Consider the following 14,438-nt stretch of genomic DNA (forward strand, 5'->3'; position numbering starts at 1 on the left):
TGGGTAGCGATGATCTAATTAACATTTTAGGTACAACAAAAATTATTTGGTTTATATACTGTAACATGCACATTTACAATGGAGAACTTTATATTATGTGAGGTTTATTGAAAAAAAAAAAATTACCAGTCTTTGCAGCTGTCATGATTCTCTACAGCTGCTTGCTGACAGGCATGTCAATCCCACTCCCACTGTGTTCTCCAGTAGATAATGAACTCTTGGCCCACATTTCCTTTGAGCTGCTTATACACACTGTTCCAAAGGCAGCAGAAAGTGTTTGTGTTCTAAGTACAGTAGCTGGAAGTTTTCCTGTTCCCTGCCTGGTCCACAGCCACTCAGATCCAAGTAAACACACAGAGGCTAAAATTATTTTTAAACTATGGCCATGGCAGGCTTCTTGCTATCTAGGTCTTATATCTTTTGTTTGTTCGTTTGTTTTGTTTTGTTTTTCGAGACAGGGTTTCTCTGTGTAGCTCTGTGCCTTTCCTGGATCTCACTCTGTAGACCAGGCTGGCCTTGAACTCACAAAGATCCACCTGGCTCTACCTCCCAAGTGCTGGGATTAAAGGCGTGCACCACCACTGCCAGGCTTAGTTCTTGTATCTTAAATTAACCAATTTCTATAAGTCTATACTTTGCCACATGACTTGTGGCTTACTTTACATCTTGCTTCTCATGGCAGCGGCTCCTCTGCTCTTTTTTTCTTCCTGTCTATCTGTTTGGATTTTCTGCCTGACTCTAAGCTGCCTTGCCATAGGCCAAATGGCTTTATTTATCAGCCAATCAGAGCAACATATATCCACAGCATACAGAAAGACATTCCCATCAGAGCACTGGATAGAAAAGATTTAGTCATAAAGGTTCCTCACCTCACAGAAAAATTTCAGAATTCATGTGCCAGTGTGGTGACCTCACATGCCATAACAGTACTATGAACAAGTCGATCTACTAAGAGGAGTCAGAAACATGAGAACTCCACCCTGAGGTACACAGGGTGTGGGATCATATCCATTGAAAGTGCTGGATCAAACAAATGGTTCCTAAATTTGTATCTGAACTGCCAAGACGGGGTAGTTTCAGGGTAAACATGTGGCCTGTGAAAGGTGAAAGAAGGCATGGTCATTGAGGAAGCCATGATTCCAGGAACAGCAAGAAGAGCAATAAGTTAACCACTACAGACTATGAACAGAATTTCAGAATTCAATGCCAGACCTTAGACTTGTGTGCATCTGAACTGGCAGACCCTTCTTTCCCCATCACAGAAGACTGTCCCACTACACCACCTGCTAAAAGAACCCTGTGTGCTCTCAATGCAGTTCTTTGACTTCCATATTTTCTTTATCCTCCTTCAAGATGAATTAGATTACAAAGTTTCTGATTATGAATAAAAACTAAAGGTAAAAATCCCAAACCAGTTAAAATGATAAAATAAATATCCCTATCTCTTAGTAACAGAAAAAAATAAACAATCCCTATCTCTTAGTAACAGAAAAAAATAAACAAATAAAGCTCATTTTTATCTATTGTACCATTTTATCTTTTTAATATGTAGTGTTACTTTAATCTGGCATAATAAGAAAGCATAGCACACCAGATTATGGCACAAATATTATTCCTTCCATGGCTCATTAAGGATCTGGTATTTATCATTATATTTACCAATATCAATGCATTGATTTTGGGAAGAATTAGCCTAGTTTCCTTACTTAATTTTTAAGTAATTGGTTCAATTTTTAATTCTCTTTTTAAAAGTCCTTCTAATTATCAATGTTTACATCTTTAATTAAAAAGCTATGTGTGTGAGTGTGGTGTGCAAGCATGGGTATCTCATGTATGTGGGTTTATTAGTGTTTATGAATTTCTGTGCACATGTCTCTATGAAGGCTCAAAGTGGATATAAGGAGTCACTCCACTTTATTTTGTGAAGCAAGTTGTCTCAATCAAACTAACATCTCTCTGATCCTCTAATATAGTTAGCCACTTTACCTTGGCATTCTAGTTTGCTTGTTACTACAAAGATTAAAACATTCAGAACAGAAACCAACTTCATGGGGAAATGGCTCATCTAACTTACACTTCAATGTAACAGTCCATCACTAAGGGAATCCAGGACAGGAACTGAAGCAAGAGACCATGGAAGAACAATTGCTGGCTTGCTTTTCGTTACTTGCTCAAGCTTACTCTACATCACAGAAACTCATGCCCAGGGTTTGTACTATGCCCAATGGTCTGGGCCCTGACACAGCAATTTTTAACCAAGAAAATGTCACATAGATTTGCCTACAGGCCAATCTAATGGAGGCATTTTTTTTCAACTGAGGTTCCCTCTTCCCAAAAGACCCCTAGCTTTTGTCAAGTTTCTAAAAACAAACAAAAAAAGAAACAAACCCAAAATGACAAAAACACTACTGCTAGAAGTAGATGTCTTTTTAACTCTTTTGTATATGATCTAAATTATACACCTCACTAAAAACTTTACCAAATGGAGATCTGCTGCATTAATTCTAAAGCTTTAACAGTGTATGACTTCATCATTTTAACGCATGGATGTGTAACCTACACACCAACTACATATGCATGTTTTATTTAAATAAGATTTCAATTACACCTTTTTAAAAATGCAAGCTTAAGTTATAGTGTTCATGATTTTGGTTGTGTAGGTGAGATGAGGCAATTGTTACATAATTTTCTTATATGGGTTAAAATGACAAATGGCTTTTAAAGTTTAAAATATTCTCCCCTCAACCACACAAATTTGTCTTGTTTATATTTTCTGTTACATAAATCACATCTTGAGGAATATGAACATTTTCCCAAGGATTCTAAATAACGTACTTCCTACACATCAAAATTTCAAATATGCATGCTCAGTTTTCACTCCTTCTGTCTTGTGTATTTGTCATATCTTAATATTCAAGCCTCTCTGCTTTTCTTGTTTATCATTTTTACAGTTTTGTTTGATTTGTTTCTAACTATAGCTGCATTATTTGTTGTATGATTTTTCTTCATTTACATTTTGTAATTATTATTCTTGAAAAATTACAGAAAGAATGTCAAATGTATTTGTCAAGTTATATATCAAATCCTTATGCTGAATTCACCATAAGAATTAATCTTTTTCTCATAATATTGACTTTATGTATTTACGTATTTGGCAAAACAGCAAATCTCTTCCTTTATCTGTTTTCCATAACAAACTATAATAGTATTGTTATTATTATAACATGATGCTATTAAGTGTATTATAAATTTTGTATATAATTGTTTCATGGAATTTTTTTATTTTTGTAACCATTTCCTATTACTAAATGTATTTTCATTATTAATTTTACAAACTTTAGTTCTTTATGTTTTTTCATATAAAATATGGCATATCTGTGTGATGATCTTATATAATCACTTTTATAGTAAAATTTCAGTTAATTCCCATTAAGGAAATGTGACATTACAATAAAATAACTGTATATCACTCACATGATAAGGCATAATTTTATTATCTTTCCTTTTAGAAAGAGTACGCTCATTCAGAAAGTGACTTCAGCAGAGATCCAATATGGCACCATCTGCTGGGTCTCCAGGAAATAAACCTAGGGAAGGCTGAGAAGCAGCAATGAGCAGAGGTTGTGGCCGTGGTAAAACTCTAGCTCCAATAGGAAAATAAAACCAGATACCTTAAAAAACAGAACAGAAAACTGCCCTAAGGTCTGGGGTATCTGAAGAGCTCCCCATGAAAGTGAGAAGGATGAAAAGTTAAATCTCTGAAGATAATGAGGAAGACCGTAGAAGATAAAAAAAAAAAAAAAACTTTCAATCTCATAGATTGGTAGAATTCATATTGTGAAAGCAATCATGTTGCAAAAAGCAGTTAACAGATTCAAAGCAATTGCAACTCAAATCAAGATTCTCATGACATTCTCAGAAGTATGGTGGGGGAAAAACATCCTAAATTTTAGTTGGAAGCACAGAAGACTCTGAATATCCAACATAATCACAAGGAAAGAAACAATGAGAGAAAGATTAACAAACCAGATTTCAAGCTGTATTATAGAGATACAGTGATCAACACAGCCTAGTACTGACACAGAGACTCGCAGATCAATGGAACAAAATAGAAGACCCAAACTTGAGTGCAAAAAATTAGAGCTTTCTAATATCCAAAAATACATAGTTGAGGGAAAAGAGCATGTTCAACAAGTAGTGCTGTGAAAACTGAATATCCATACATAGAAGAATGAAATCAGATTCATACTATCAGCCTGCAGAAAAAATCAACTCCATACGATGAACAACTCTAATATCAAACCTAAAATGCTGGAACTCCTAGAAGACAAATTGAGCAGTGCTCTACAAAATACATGTGTGAGGAAACACTTTTTGAACAAGACTCCATTTGGTGAAGAATTAAGGCAAACAACTGACGAATGGAATCTCATAAATTATTTACAACAAAGTGAAAAAAAAAAAAGAATGAACAGGAAACCCATGGACTGTGAGAAAAACATTAGCAGCTATGTATTTGACAAAAGAATAATATCCAGACTGTAAAAGGAATTCTGAAAAAAAAAAAAACAAGAGAAGAACAAATTTGAAAAATGGTGTATGGATTTGGTCAGAGTTCTCAAATAAAAATAACTAAGAACTATCTCAAAAATGGTGAACACCCTTTGGAATCAGATAAATATAAATGAAACCTTCTCTGTTGGTGAGATTGCAGATTATTGTTGCCCCAGTGTGGAGAATTCTCAAAAAGGTAAACGTAGAACTAACATGATTTAGTTGTAGTGGTTTGAATGAGAATGGTCCCCAGAGGCTCATGCCTTTGAATGTTTCACTCTCAGCTGGTGGAACTGTTTTGGAAGAATTAGGAGGTATGACTTTGTTGGTGGAGGTGTGTCACTGCAGGTGGACTTTAAAGTTTCCAAAGCCCATGTCATTCTCCCTACCATTCCCAATTAATGTTCAATCTATCTATGTAGATGAATCTCTAAACAGTCTTATTAAATAAGAAACACAGAGCCAAATATGGGGTGAAAGCCATAGAGATCAGAGAAATAGTGAGACGTCGCTGTAGCTTCTCAAGAGAATCAGCATTTTCCTGTCTAAACTGTGCCTTTATTGTCTTCTCGTTGGCTCTTAGCCCAGCCACCTCACTTCCTCATCACTGCCTGTCTATACAGACCTCCAGGTCTCTATGGTTGGTATTGGGATTAAAGGTGTGTGTCACCACACTTGGCTGTGTCATTGAACACACAGAGGCCCTATCTGCCATGTGATTGGATTAAGGACGTGTGCTACCACCACCTGACTTTTGTTTATGCCTGGGTATGTCCTCTGATCTCCAGGCAAATGTACTTATTTACATACAAATAAAATATCACCACATTTCAGCACAAATAAAAAATCACCACATATCGATCATCTATCTATCTATCTATCTATCTATCTATCTATCTACTAGCTATCTACCTAGCTAGCTATCATCTATCATCTACCTAGATCTCTGTGTGTACCTCTCTCTCTCTCTCTCTTTCTCTTTCTCTCTCTATCATCTACCTAGATCTCTGTGTGTACCTCTCTCTCTTTCTCTTTCTCTCTCTCTCTCTCTCTCTCTCTCTCTCTCTCTCTCTCTCTCTCTCTCTCTCTCTCTCTCTCTCTGTTGCCTGCTTGTATAGCAGATGTATTCTCTGAGCTATTGATTCAGGGCCATACCATCTTCCTGTGGCCATGCTTCCAACCATGATGGTCATAGATTCACCCTCTGAAACTATAAGTCCGATACATTATTTCCATAAGTTGCCTTGTTCATGGTGTTTCTTCACAGAATAGAAAAGTAACTAAGGTATCACCTATACTATTAATTTGGATATACTCAGTGGATTTGCTATTGTATTCTACAGATACTACCTCATCCATGATGAGTCACTCTATTCACAATAGCTGGAAAATGGAAACAACCTAAATATCTATCAACTAATGGAAGGATAAAGAACTTGTGCTACATTTACACAATGAATTCTTTTCATATATAAAGAAAAATGAAATATGATGTAAATAGGTAGAGCTAGAAAATATTATACTGAGTGAGCTAACATCCAGGAAGACAAACCCTATATGTTCTTTCTTATTTGTGAATCCTAGTTCTGAATCTGTGGATATGAATATTCTATCTGAAGAAAAGAAGACAGGAAGGTTCAAAGGGAACATGTCAGGAGGAAAAAGAAGGAGGGTTAAAGGAAGGGACAGTAAGGGACAGTTGCTTCAACGGAGTAAGGAAATGTAGGAGAAGGGATTTTAATTGGGAAGTGGGAACTGGGTTAATACAGGAGAGTGAGCAAGAATGGATTGCATTAAGAATTCTTGAAAATGACAAGGGAAACATTATTTTATGATTTGTTCATACATATATGGAGTTATGCTGTATATATTGATGGTGTTTCCTCTCAAAAGCACTATGCTATCCAATAAAAATTCCAGGTCCAGGCATGGAAAAAACCTCCCCTTTATTTATTGGTCAAGGGAATACAAGAGTCTCTCAAAATAATATAGTCTGTTGCTATTGCCCTCAATTTCCTTCCAGAACTCAAAAGAATGAGACATTTTTATTTAAGGCATCACACACTTTGGCCACAGGCATTCAAGGAATCAAGTGGTAACTGCTCTGTAAGATTTCTTCTTTTGCATTGGCTCTTACAGTATCTGAAGTTACTACTGAAGCTTCCAAGGAAGAAGAGTAACAGGCAGTTCAACCCAATTGTAAGGCATATAAACCACAACAATAACTTGCCTGGCAAATATCAACAGTGATACAATAATGACAGTTTTATCATGGGGAAAACCGAAAGCTGTAAAATTGTTCTTAATGCCTCCTCAGTTAAGAAGTTATTTGATGCCTTATATTGTAAATCTAGCTAACTAGACATGGTTTGAGTTCTCACAGATCCCTGGAACCAACTTTTGTCAGTTACTTTTCTATTGCTATGATAAAACACTATGACCAAGGCAACTTATAAAAGGAAGTGTTTATCTTGGAGCTTATTGTTTTAGAGAGTTAGGACCTGGTTTTGAAAGGTGGTTTGGAAGGGAGTGGCACTATGAGAAGGGGTGGCTTTGGTGGGGAAGGTGTGGCCTTGTTGGAGGAAGTGTGTCACTATGTTGTGGGTTTTGAGGTCTCAAATATGCTCAAGCCACATCCAGTGGCTCCTGCTCCCTCCTGTTGCCTCCTTCCAACTAATAGGAAGGAAGGTGTTGATTCTAAACTCTAGCACCCTGTCTGCCTGTATGCTGCCATTTCCTACCATGGACTAAATGGACTAAACCTCTAAAACTGTATGATACCCCATTAAATATTTTCCTTTATAAGAGCTGCCATGGTCATGGTGTCTCTTAATAGCCATAGCAACCCTAAAAGGCCTATGACCATTATGGAAAGAAGCATGACAGCAGTCAGGCAATCGTGGAAGCAGAAGCACTGAGAGATTACATCTTGATTTACCATCTCCCATGCACCAACTCTTTAAATCAGTTTTTCAGATTTAAATTACATTGCATGTATTTTTTTTTAAACCCAAGAGTCTATTTGGTGTTGCCATTATGTGCATGGGTGTAAATACAGTCATTGGAACATGGGAAACCTATCAAAGGACAGACTCAAAGTAGACTTACTCTCCCTCTACCAACAGCAATTAGTTTCCAGTAGCCTCTCAACTAGTGGTGAAACGTTGTGAGCCAGTTCTCCATCTATAATGGAATTTTGGCTGTTTTGATGTTTTCTGAGTCTTATAAATGCAGTCAGAGCAGCAATGTGCAATGACCTGTCATATCAAGTTATAGAGCAGTCTTCCCCAGCATTAAGTTCTTTCAATCTTCCTGCTAGTTCTTCCTCAATGGTTACGCAAGTTTTAAGGGAAGAGATTAATGCTGCCTGGGACCCAGCCTCTAGACAGCACAGGGCTCAAAGGGAAAACCACAGCTTTGGCACATAACACACTTTTCTGTCTGAAATGGTGGGGAAAAAAAGCACTCACATGCTCTCTTGATGGTTTCCTTCCTTATTTGGAGGCATGGATGGGTCCATCCTCTTCTGATGGACTGGCTGGACTGAACTGACTGGGGGTGGGGTGGGGGGAGATAGCCATACAAAGGTGTATTTATAGATTATTACATAAAGTATTTCCTCATACTAAGGTCCCTAACTTTTATTTGCATGTCTTACTGAAGGGGAGCACCACATGTCTCCATGACTTTAGTCCTTCATTATCCATTGAGTACAATACACAATAATACAAAAGCCCCAGGTATGCCTGAGGTGTCTTAGACAAAAGTCATTGAATAGCTGCAAGGCCCCCTCAGCAAAACAATCATTGTTTTCCACAGGGATTCTTAAAGGTCAAGGTACCTCTAAAAAACAGCTGTTCATTCTAATGTTCTATCTCATACAGTGATTGTGCTACATTTCTATAGAGTACAAGCAACATGTTTTTCATCTCCCTTATAATAAATAAAGTCATCCCAATATCCCATACACAATTATGTCTAAAAAATCTATTGCAGATTAACAGAACATGAGCAGACAGTATCTTTTCACAGCCAACTCTTTTGCTGGCAGGCTGCATACTGCTGTTACAAAGAAAGACTCAATCACTTCACTGTTATTCTTGAAAGTTAATCTTATAAGGAATCCCAAACCGAAACTTTGTACATAAAAAGCAGCCAGTTGGCTGTACTTTAGACCTTTAAGGTATACACCTGTTTATCAATAGTTTCTTATATCAAGAGATTGAGGGCAGGAATGGGTACAAGGAGATAGTCAAAACCTTAGATCATCAATCCATTTTAACATTTGGGCTGTTTTGTATTTTTTAACTCACTCAGATATGTATCTTTGTGGACATTAGATTGTTTTCTGTGTGTGTGTGTGTGTTTTTTTTTATCTTAAAGCTACTGTCACAGCTTCTGGTCTAACCTGAAGTTATTACAAAGTTTTGTTTCAGCTAATGATGCACACCAAAACTCATGACTACATTTTTTTTTTTTTTTTTTAGCATTAGTGTCCTTCAGCATTAAGATTAAAGGGATTTAAGCCAGCCTAGCTCCTAGGACTCACTGTTTTGCTAATTGTTAACTTGAGCTTAATTTTGCTTAAAATCTAATCATCTCCTTAAGTGAAACTCATAGACTCTAGCTGTTCACTGTTTCTCCAATCATTAGCTGGAGCTACAATCTAGGCAGCTCCTTAAGTGAAACTCATAGACTCTAGCCATGTGACCTTGCCTTTTATTTACTTTTATTCATTGAAACTCTGTATAATCTGACATTACAGTTATCAATTAGACAGTACAGTTTAAGAAGAAATCATCTTCATAGTAATCCGCACATAAAAATGTCCAGTAGAATAGTGTAGCTAGAGTTTTCCTGCCTGGCCCACAGTCAGGACAAATCTTTGTCACTCTCCAGTCTCACAGCTGCTCAGACCCAGCCAAGTAAACACAGAGACTTACATTGCTTACAAACTGTATGGCTGTGGCAGGCTTCTTGCTAACTGTTCTTATAACTTAAATTAATCCATTTCCATAAATCTATACCTTGCCATGTGGCTCATAGCTTACTGGCATCTTCACATTCTGCTTGTCCTGGTGGTGGCTGGCAGTGTCTCTGACTCAGCCTTCCACTTCCCAGAATTCTTAACCTCTTTGTCCAGCCTATTCTACCTTCTGCCTGACTACTGGCCAATCAGTGTTTTATTTATTAACCAATCAGAGCAACACATTTGCCACACAGAACATCCCACAGGAGAATAGGATGTATTCATGAGATAAACACATTACCTTACAGGAAGTGGAGAATCTCCCCACACCCAATTCAACCATACCAGATATCAGAGAAAGATAGCAATGTCAAACATGTGAAGATATAGCAGAAACAAAGACATTCAAGGTCTGTGGTCTCAGGGGGCCTTGCCTAACTGAGAATTATCCACTAGGGGAATGCCTCCTGGTAGGCTGATACCCTGAACCTCAATCACCACCTGCTGTTCCTCTGACATGGCTATAAGCAAGGGATTTTAATATAGATACTCCATTTAATGCTAAGTACTCCATGGTCTCTTATTTTCTGTTCTCTGATCAGTTGTGAGTCTGGATTAATCATTGTCTACTGCAAAGAGATGTCTGATGATGGTTGAGAGCTACACTAATGTATGTCTATAAAGGCAGGCTTTTACATTGCAGTTTAATAGTAGAATGATTTAGCTGAATAATGATAGTAATGTCTCCAATATGGCCCATGGATTATTCAACCTATGATCTACCCATCCATGGCTTCTTGGCCTAGATAGCAGTAACAGGCATGGGTTCTATTTTATGGTGACATCTTTAAATACAATCAGACAGTCATTTATTACACCTAAAAATTGGTGACATTATTGCACTGATGTATATATTGCCAAGTTGATCATTGCTGCATTTTGTAGGGATCTCAGCTGGATAAGATATAATAAGTAAATATTAGACACTCATATCTTTTGAACATTTGTTAGCCATAAGCAAATGAAATTGTGTCAAATATACACATCTTATCCAGATATAAAGAAAAAAAGGAAAAAAAGGGAGGATTCCAACTGGGTAGGGTAGAAGAAAGTAAATAGAGGGAGGAGAGACAAGTAAGATAAAAGCTGTTAGATAAAGCCTTAAAGAGACTTATTTTTTGTATTTACCTAAAATTATACATAATACACAAAGTGTGTATATATAAATATATACATATATCATAAATTAAGTTAAGCCACTTGAGCTGAAAATGCTCCCTATAATCTATAACAAAAACCTCAGTACCAGGCATAAAAAAAAATGCTTCCAATGGTTGGTCAGGGTAGCCCACGTTTTTCCAAAGTGGTACATACTATTGTTGTTGCTCTTGGTAGATTCTTAGAGGTTGAAAGTAAGCCCTACTGTTGAAGATAATGCATGCTTAGAAAAAAGGGCTCAGATCATCCAGGCTGTATCTAACCTGCAGTCTAGCTTCTGTAGTGGCAGAAAACACTCCTATTAGCTGCAACACCTGTGAACTATAACAATGACCATCAAGGCAAGAAAACTGTAAAGAAGCAAAAAGTGACATGCACGCACATATTGGTGGTAACCAACAGCTTTCTAATTGGACTTAAGGTCCACCCATCAGCAGACAAGTCATACCTGCTATCAGAAAGCTACCAAACTTCCCTGAGATGAAGTCATGATCTTAGAAGAGAATCTTCTATCGCCATCTCTTTTGACCTTAATAATTTCTAACTGCATTCTAAATCTTATCATTATGCATATAGATAAATGTAGCTATCACCCTCATCAAAAAACTTCTTTATACATCAAATGGAGACCATTACGGAGCACCACAATTTGACACAAGGTAGAGATCAATAGACTGTGGGGATCTCAGCTTAGATGGATACATCTACATCATAGCCCCTGCATCTACTGCTCAGGAAACATGACTGAAGAGGAGGTCAAAAGATTATAATAGACAGAGTATCAAGATGTCTACTTTGAAAAAGTCTTTTATAGAAATGCCTATACAGCTGGGTGGTGGTTAGCACATGCCTTTAATCCCAGGACTTGGGAGGCAGAGACAGGCAGATCTCTGTGAGTTTGAGGCCAGCCTGGGCTACAGAGTGAGTTCCAGGAAAGGTGCAAAGCTACACAGAGAAACACTGTGTCCAAACAAACAAACAAAAGACCTGAACACCGATAATATCAATAGACATGCTAATGCAGAAGAGGGAAAATCTTAATGGGTTCCACACCTAGAAATACATGCAACTAATCAATGTTAAGAAAGGAAAAATTAATCTCTCTCAAGGACAAGCTCTAATCAATTAGCAATTTGTTACAATACAAAGTCTCTCTCTCTCTCTCTCTCTCTCTCTCTCTCTCTCTCTCTATATATATATATATATATATATATATATATATACATATATATGTATGTATGTATATATGTATATCAGTAACAGAGACAATGAGGCTATTGATTTATTTGATCATGGGAGGAGCATGGAAGATGTTGAAGGGAGAGGTCTTTAGACCTAAACTCATATTGGTTGTGGTTTTCTGAAATTTTTCAGTTTTTAACTAGATACAAAGGATAACTCTAGAGAGATGAAGAAAATCTTACTAAAACATCAAGATAAATTACCAAAATTTGTTTTAAAAAAAGTGAAGAAGGTATCAACAGGCAACAATAAAAAATAATTTGCAAATTTCAATATCCTTAATTGTACCAAAAATTATGAAAAATGAACTAATACCTAGAGATATGTCTTAATGACATTGAAGAATGCATTCTAGTAGGTCCTGGATTTGATCCCTAGCACCAGGTAAAATGGTAGAAATAAATACATGGCGTTATTGACTGCCTTTCAGCTTAACAAAAGCTAAAATAGCTAGGTTACTCTGTGACAATATCAGTAATATATATTCTCACTCAGATTGTTAAGATGATACTTGGCAAGTCACCTTATGTATTTTTAATTTTATAAATATATTTAGGTATGGATCCAAATGTTTAGTATATATGTCACAACATTGTAACAATAACTAAAAACCTTTACAGTCTTTATGAAAACAGACAAGTAATTAAAGAAACCAGTTGGGAACAAGAATAGCAACAGAGGCTCCATTGTCTCATCTGACAAACAAGACTGCCTATGTCTTAAATAAGGACAACCTTCACTACAAACTATCAAACAGAAAATCTTTGTTAGCCTACAATGATTTCCAAGCCTGTATCGTTTACTAAAAATAGAAGTGGTGAAAGATATCAAATAATATAGTTCTATGACAACAAAAATGGTTTTCTGTATAGGTACATAAATAAATATTGAAGAATAACTATTTGTTTGTGACCATATCCATTCACACATCTGCATTCATATGTGTGTAAATGCATACTAATATTGTCTACAATGACTAGCATGTAGTAGAAAGATTTAACCAGAATAAGAAAATAGGATTGGGTGGAAATTAAAGGAGTCATTTCCTTCAGCAACTTGGTGTATATTCATACATAAATCTCTATTTTATCCTTAAAACACGATTTAAGATGTTTTTAGTCAGGGACAATATCTATGCAGACTACCTCAGAAACTGGCTACTATGTAAAAGTATGCGCACAGATTCTGTGGGATGTTCTGTATGTCCTGTGGGAGCCCATTCTTGGGTTCCTCGTGGTTTTACCCAGCAGGTCCGCATAGAGGACTATTAGGACCACGGGCCTGAGTACAGGTATCTGAGATGGTCTGCACTTGACTGTGCTGTGGGATGTCTGTATGTCAAGTTGCTCTGATTGGTCAATAAATAAAACACTGATTGGCCCATGGCTAAGCGGGACTAACAAAGAGGAGAAATAAAAGAACAGGAAGGCAGAAGGAGTCACTGCCAGCCGCCACCAGGACAAGCAGCATGAAAAGATGCCGGTAAGCCATGAGCCACATGGCAAGGTATAGATTTATGGAATTGGATTAATTTAAACTATAAGAACAGTTAACAAGAAGCCTGCCATGGCCATACAGTTTGTAAGCAATATAAGTCTCTGTGTTTATTTGGTTGGGTCTGAGTGGCTGTGGGACTGGCAGGTGACAAAGATTTGTCCTGACTGTGGGCAAGGCAGGAAAACTCTAGCTACACACAAACTCTGTTATTCACATTTTGATGAATGAAGTCACAAAATTTGGCTACAAGGAAGAGATTTATATATATTCCTGCCTTTTCTTAGGTGGTCTGAAAATGTATTTCTTTTTTTTTTTAATTTTTTAAATTCATTTTATATACCAACCACAGGTTCCCCCCTCATCCCTCCTTCTGCTCCTTTCAGCCCCACCTCCCCCCTCACCCCTGACCCATCCCTCATTCCTTCCTCCAACAAGGTAAGTTTTCCCATTGGGGAACAGCTAAGCCTGGGACATTCAGTTGAGGCAGGACCAAGCCCCCATTTAATCTGGCTTAATTTACCTCAACACATTTTGCACTTCCTTTAGATTTTGGTCTAAGGTAAACTATTACTCTCAGGGTTGGGAACACCGATTTCCCTTCTCTTCCTGTGGGAAGCTGGGGAAGCTTGTATAAGGAGAGACAAGCCAGATGCCACAGTAAAAAAGAAGCTGAACAAAATATTAACAAATGATATTTGAATTTTCTCAAGAAATATTCCTTGATAATTCATCCTTGGAGCCCACTTTAACATTATACATGTATAAAATATTAAAGAGCGTATAAATTATTATACAGCGACAACCAGCGTGAAGCCTGTTTAAGTGAAACCAGTGAAAGTGGTGTTGATAGTACAGATAGGACTAAGGATAAGTATGACAATGAGTCTGATACTCCGGGACCAGTGCCTCGTCTGTGAGTCAGGAATGTGTCAAATCACTAGGTGAATGAGCTTGTTCC

This window comes from Peromyscus leucopus, chromosome 14 (genome assembly GCF_004664715.2).
Source record: "Peromyscus leucopus breed LL Stock chromosome 14, UCI_PerLeu_2.1, whole genome shotgun sequence".
NCBI lineage: Eukaryota > Metazoa > Chordata > Mammalia > Rodentia > Cricetidae > Peromyscus > Peromyscus leucopus.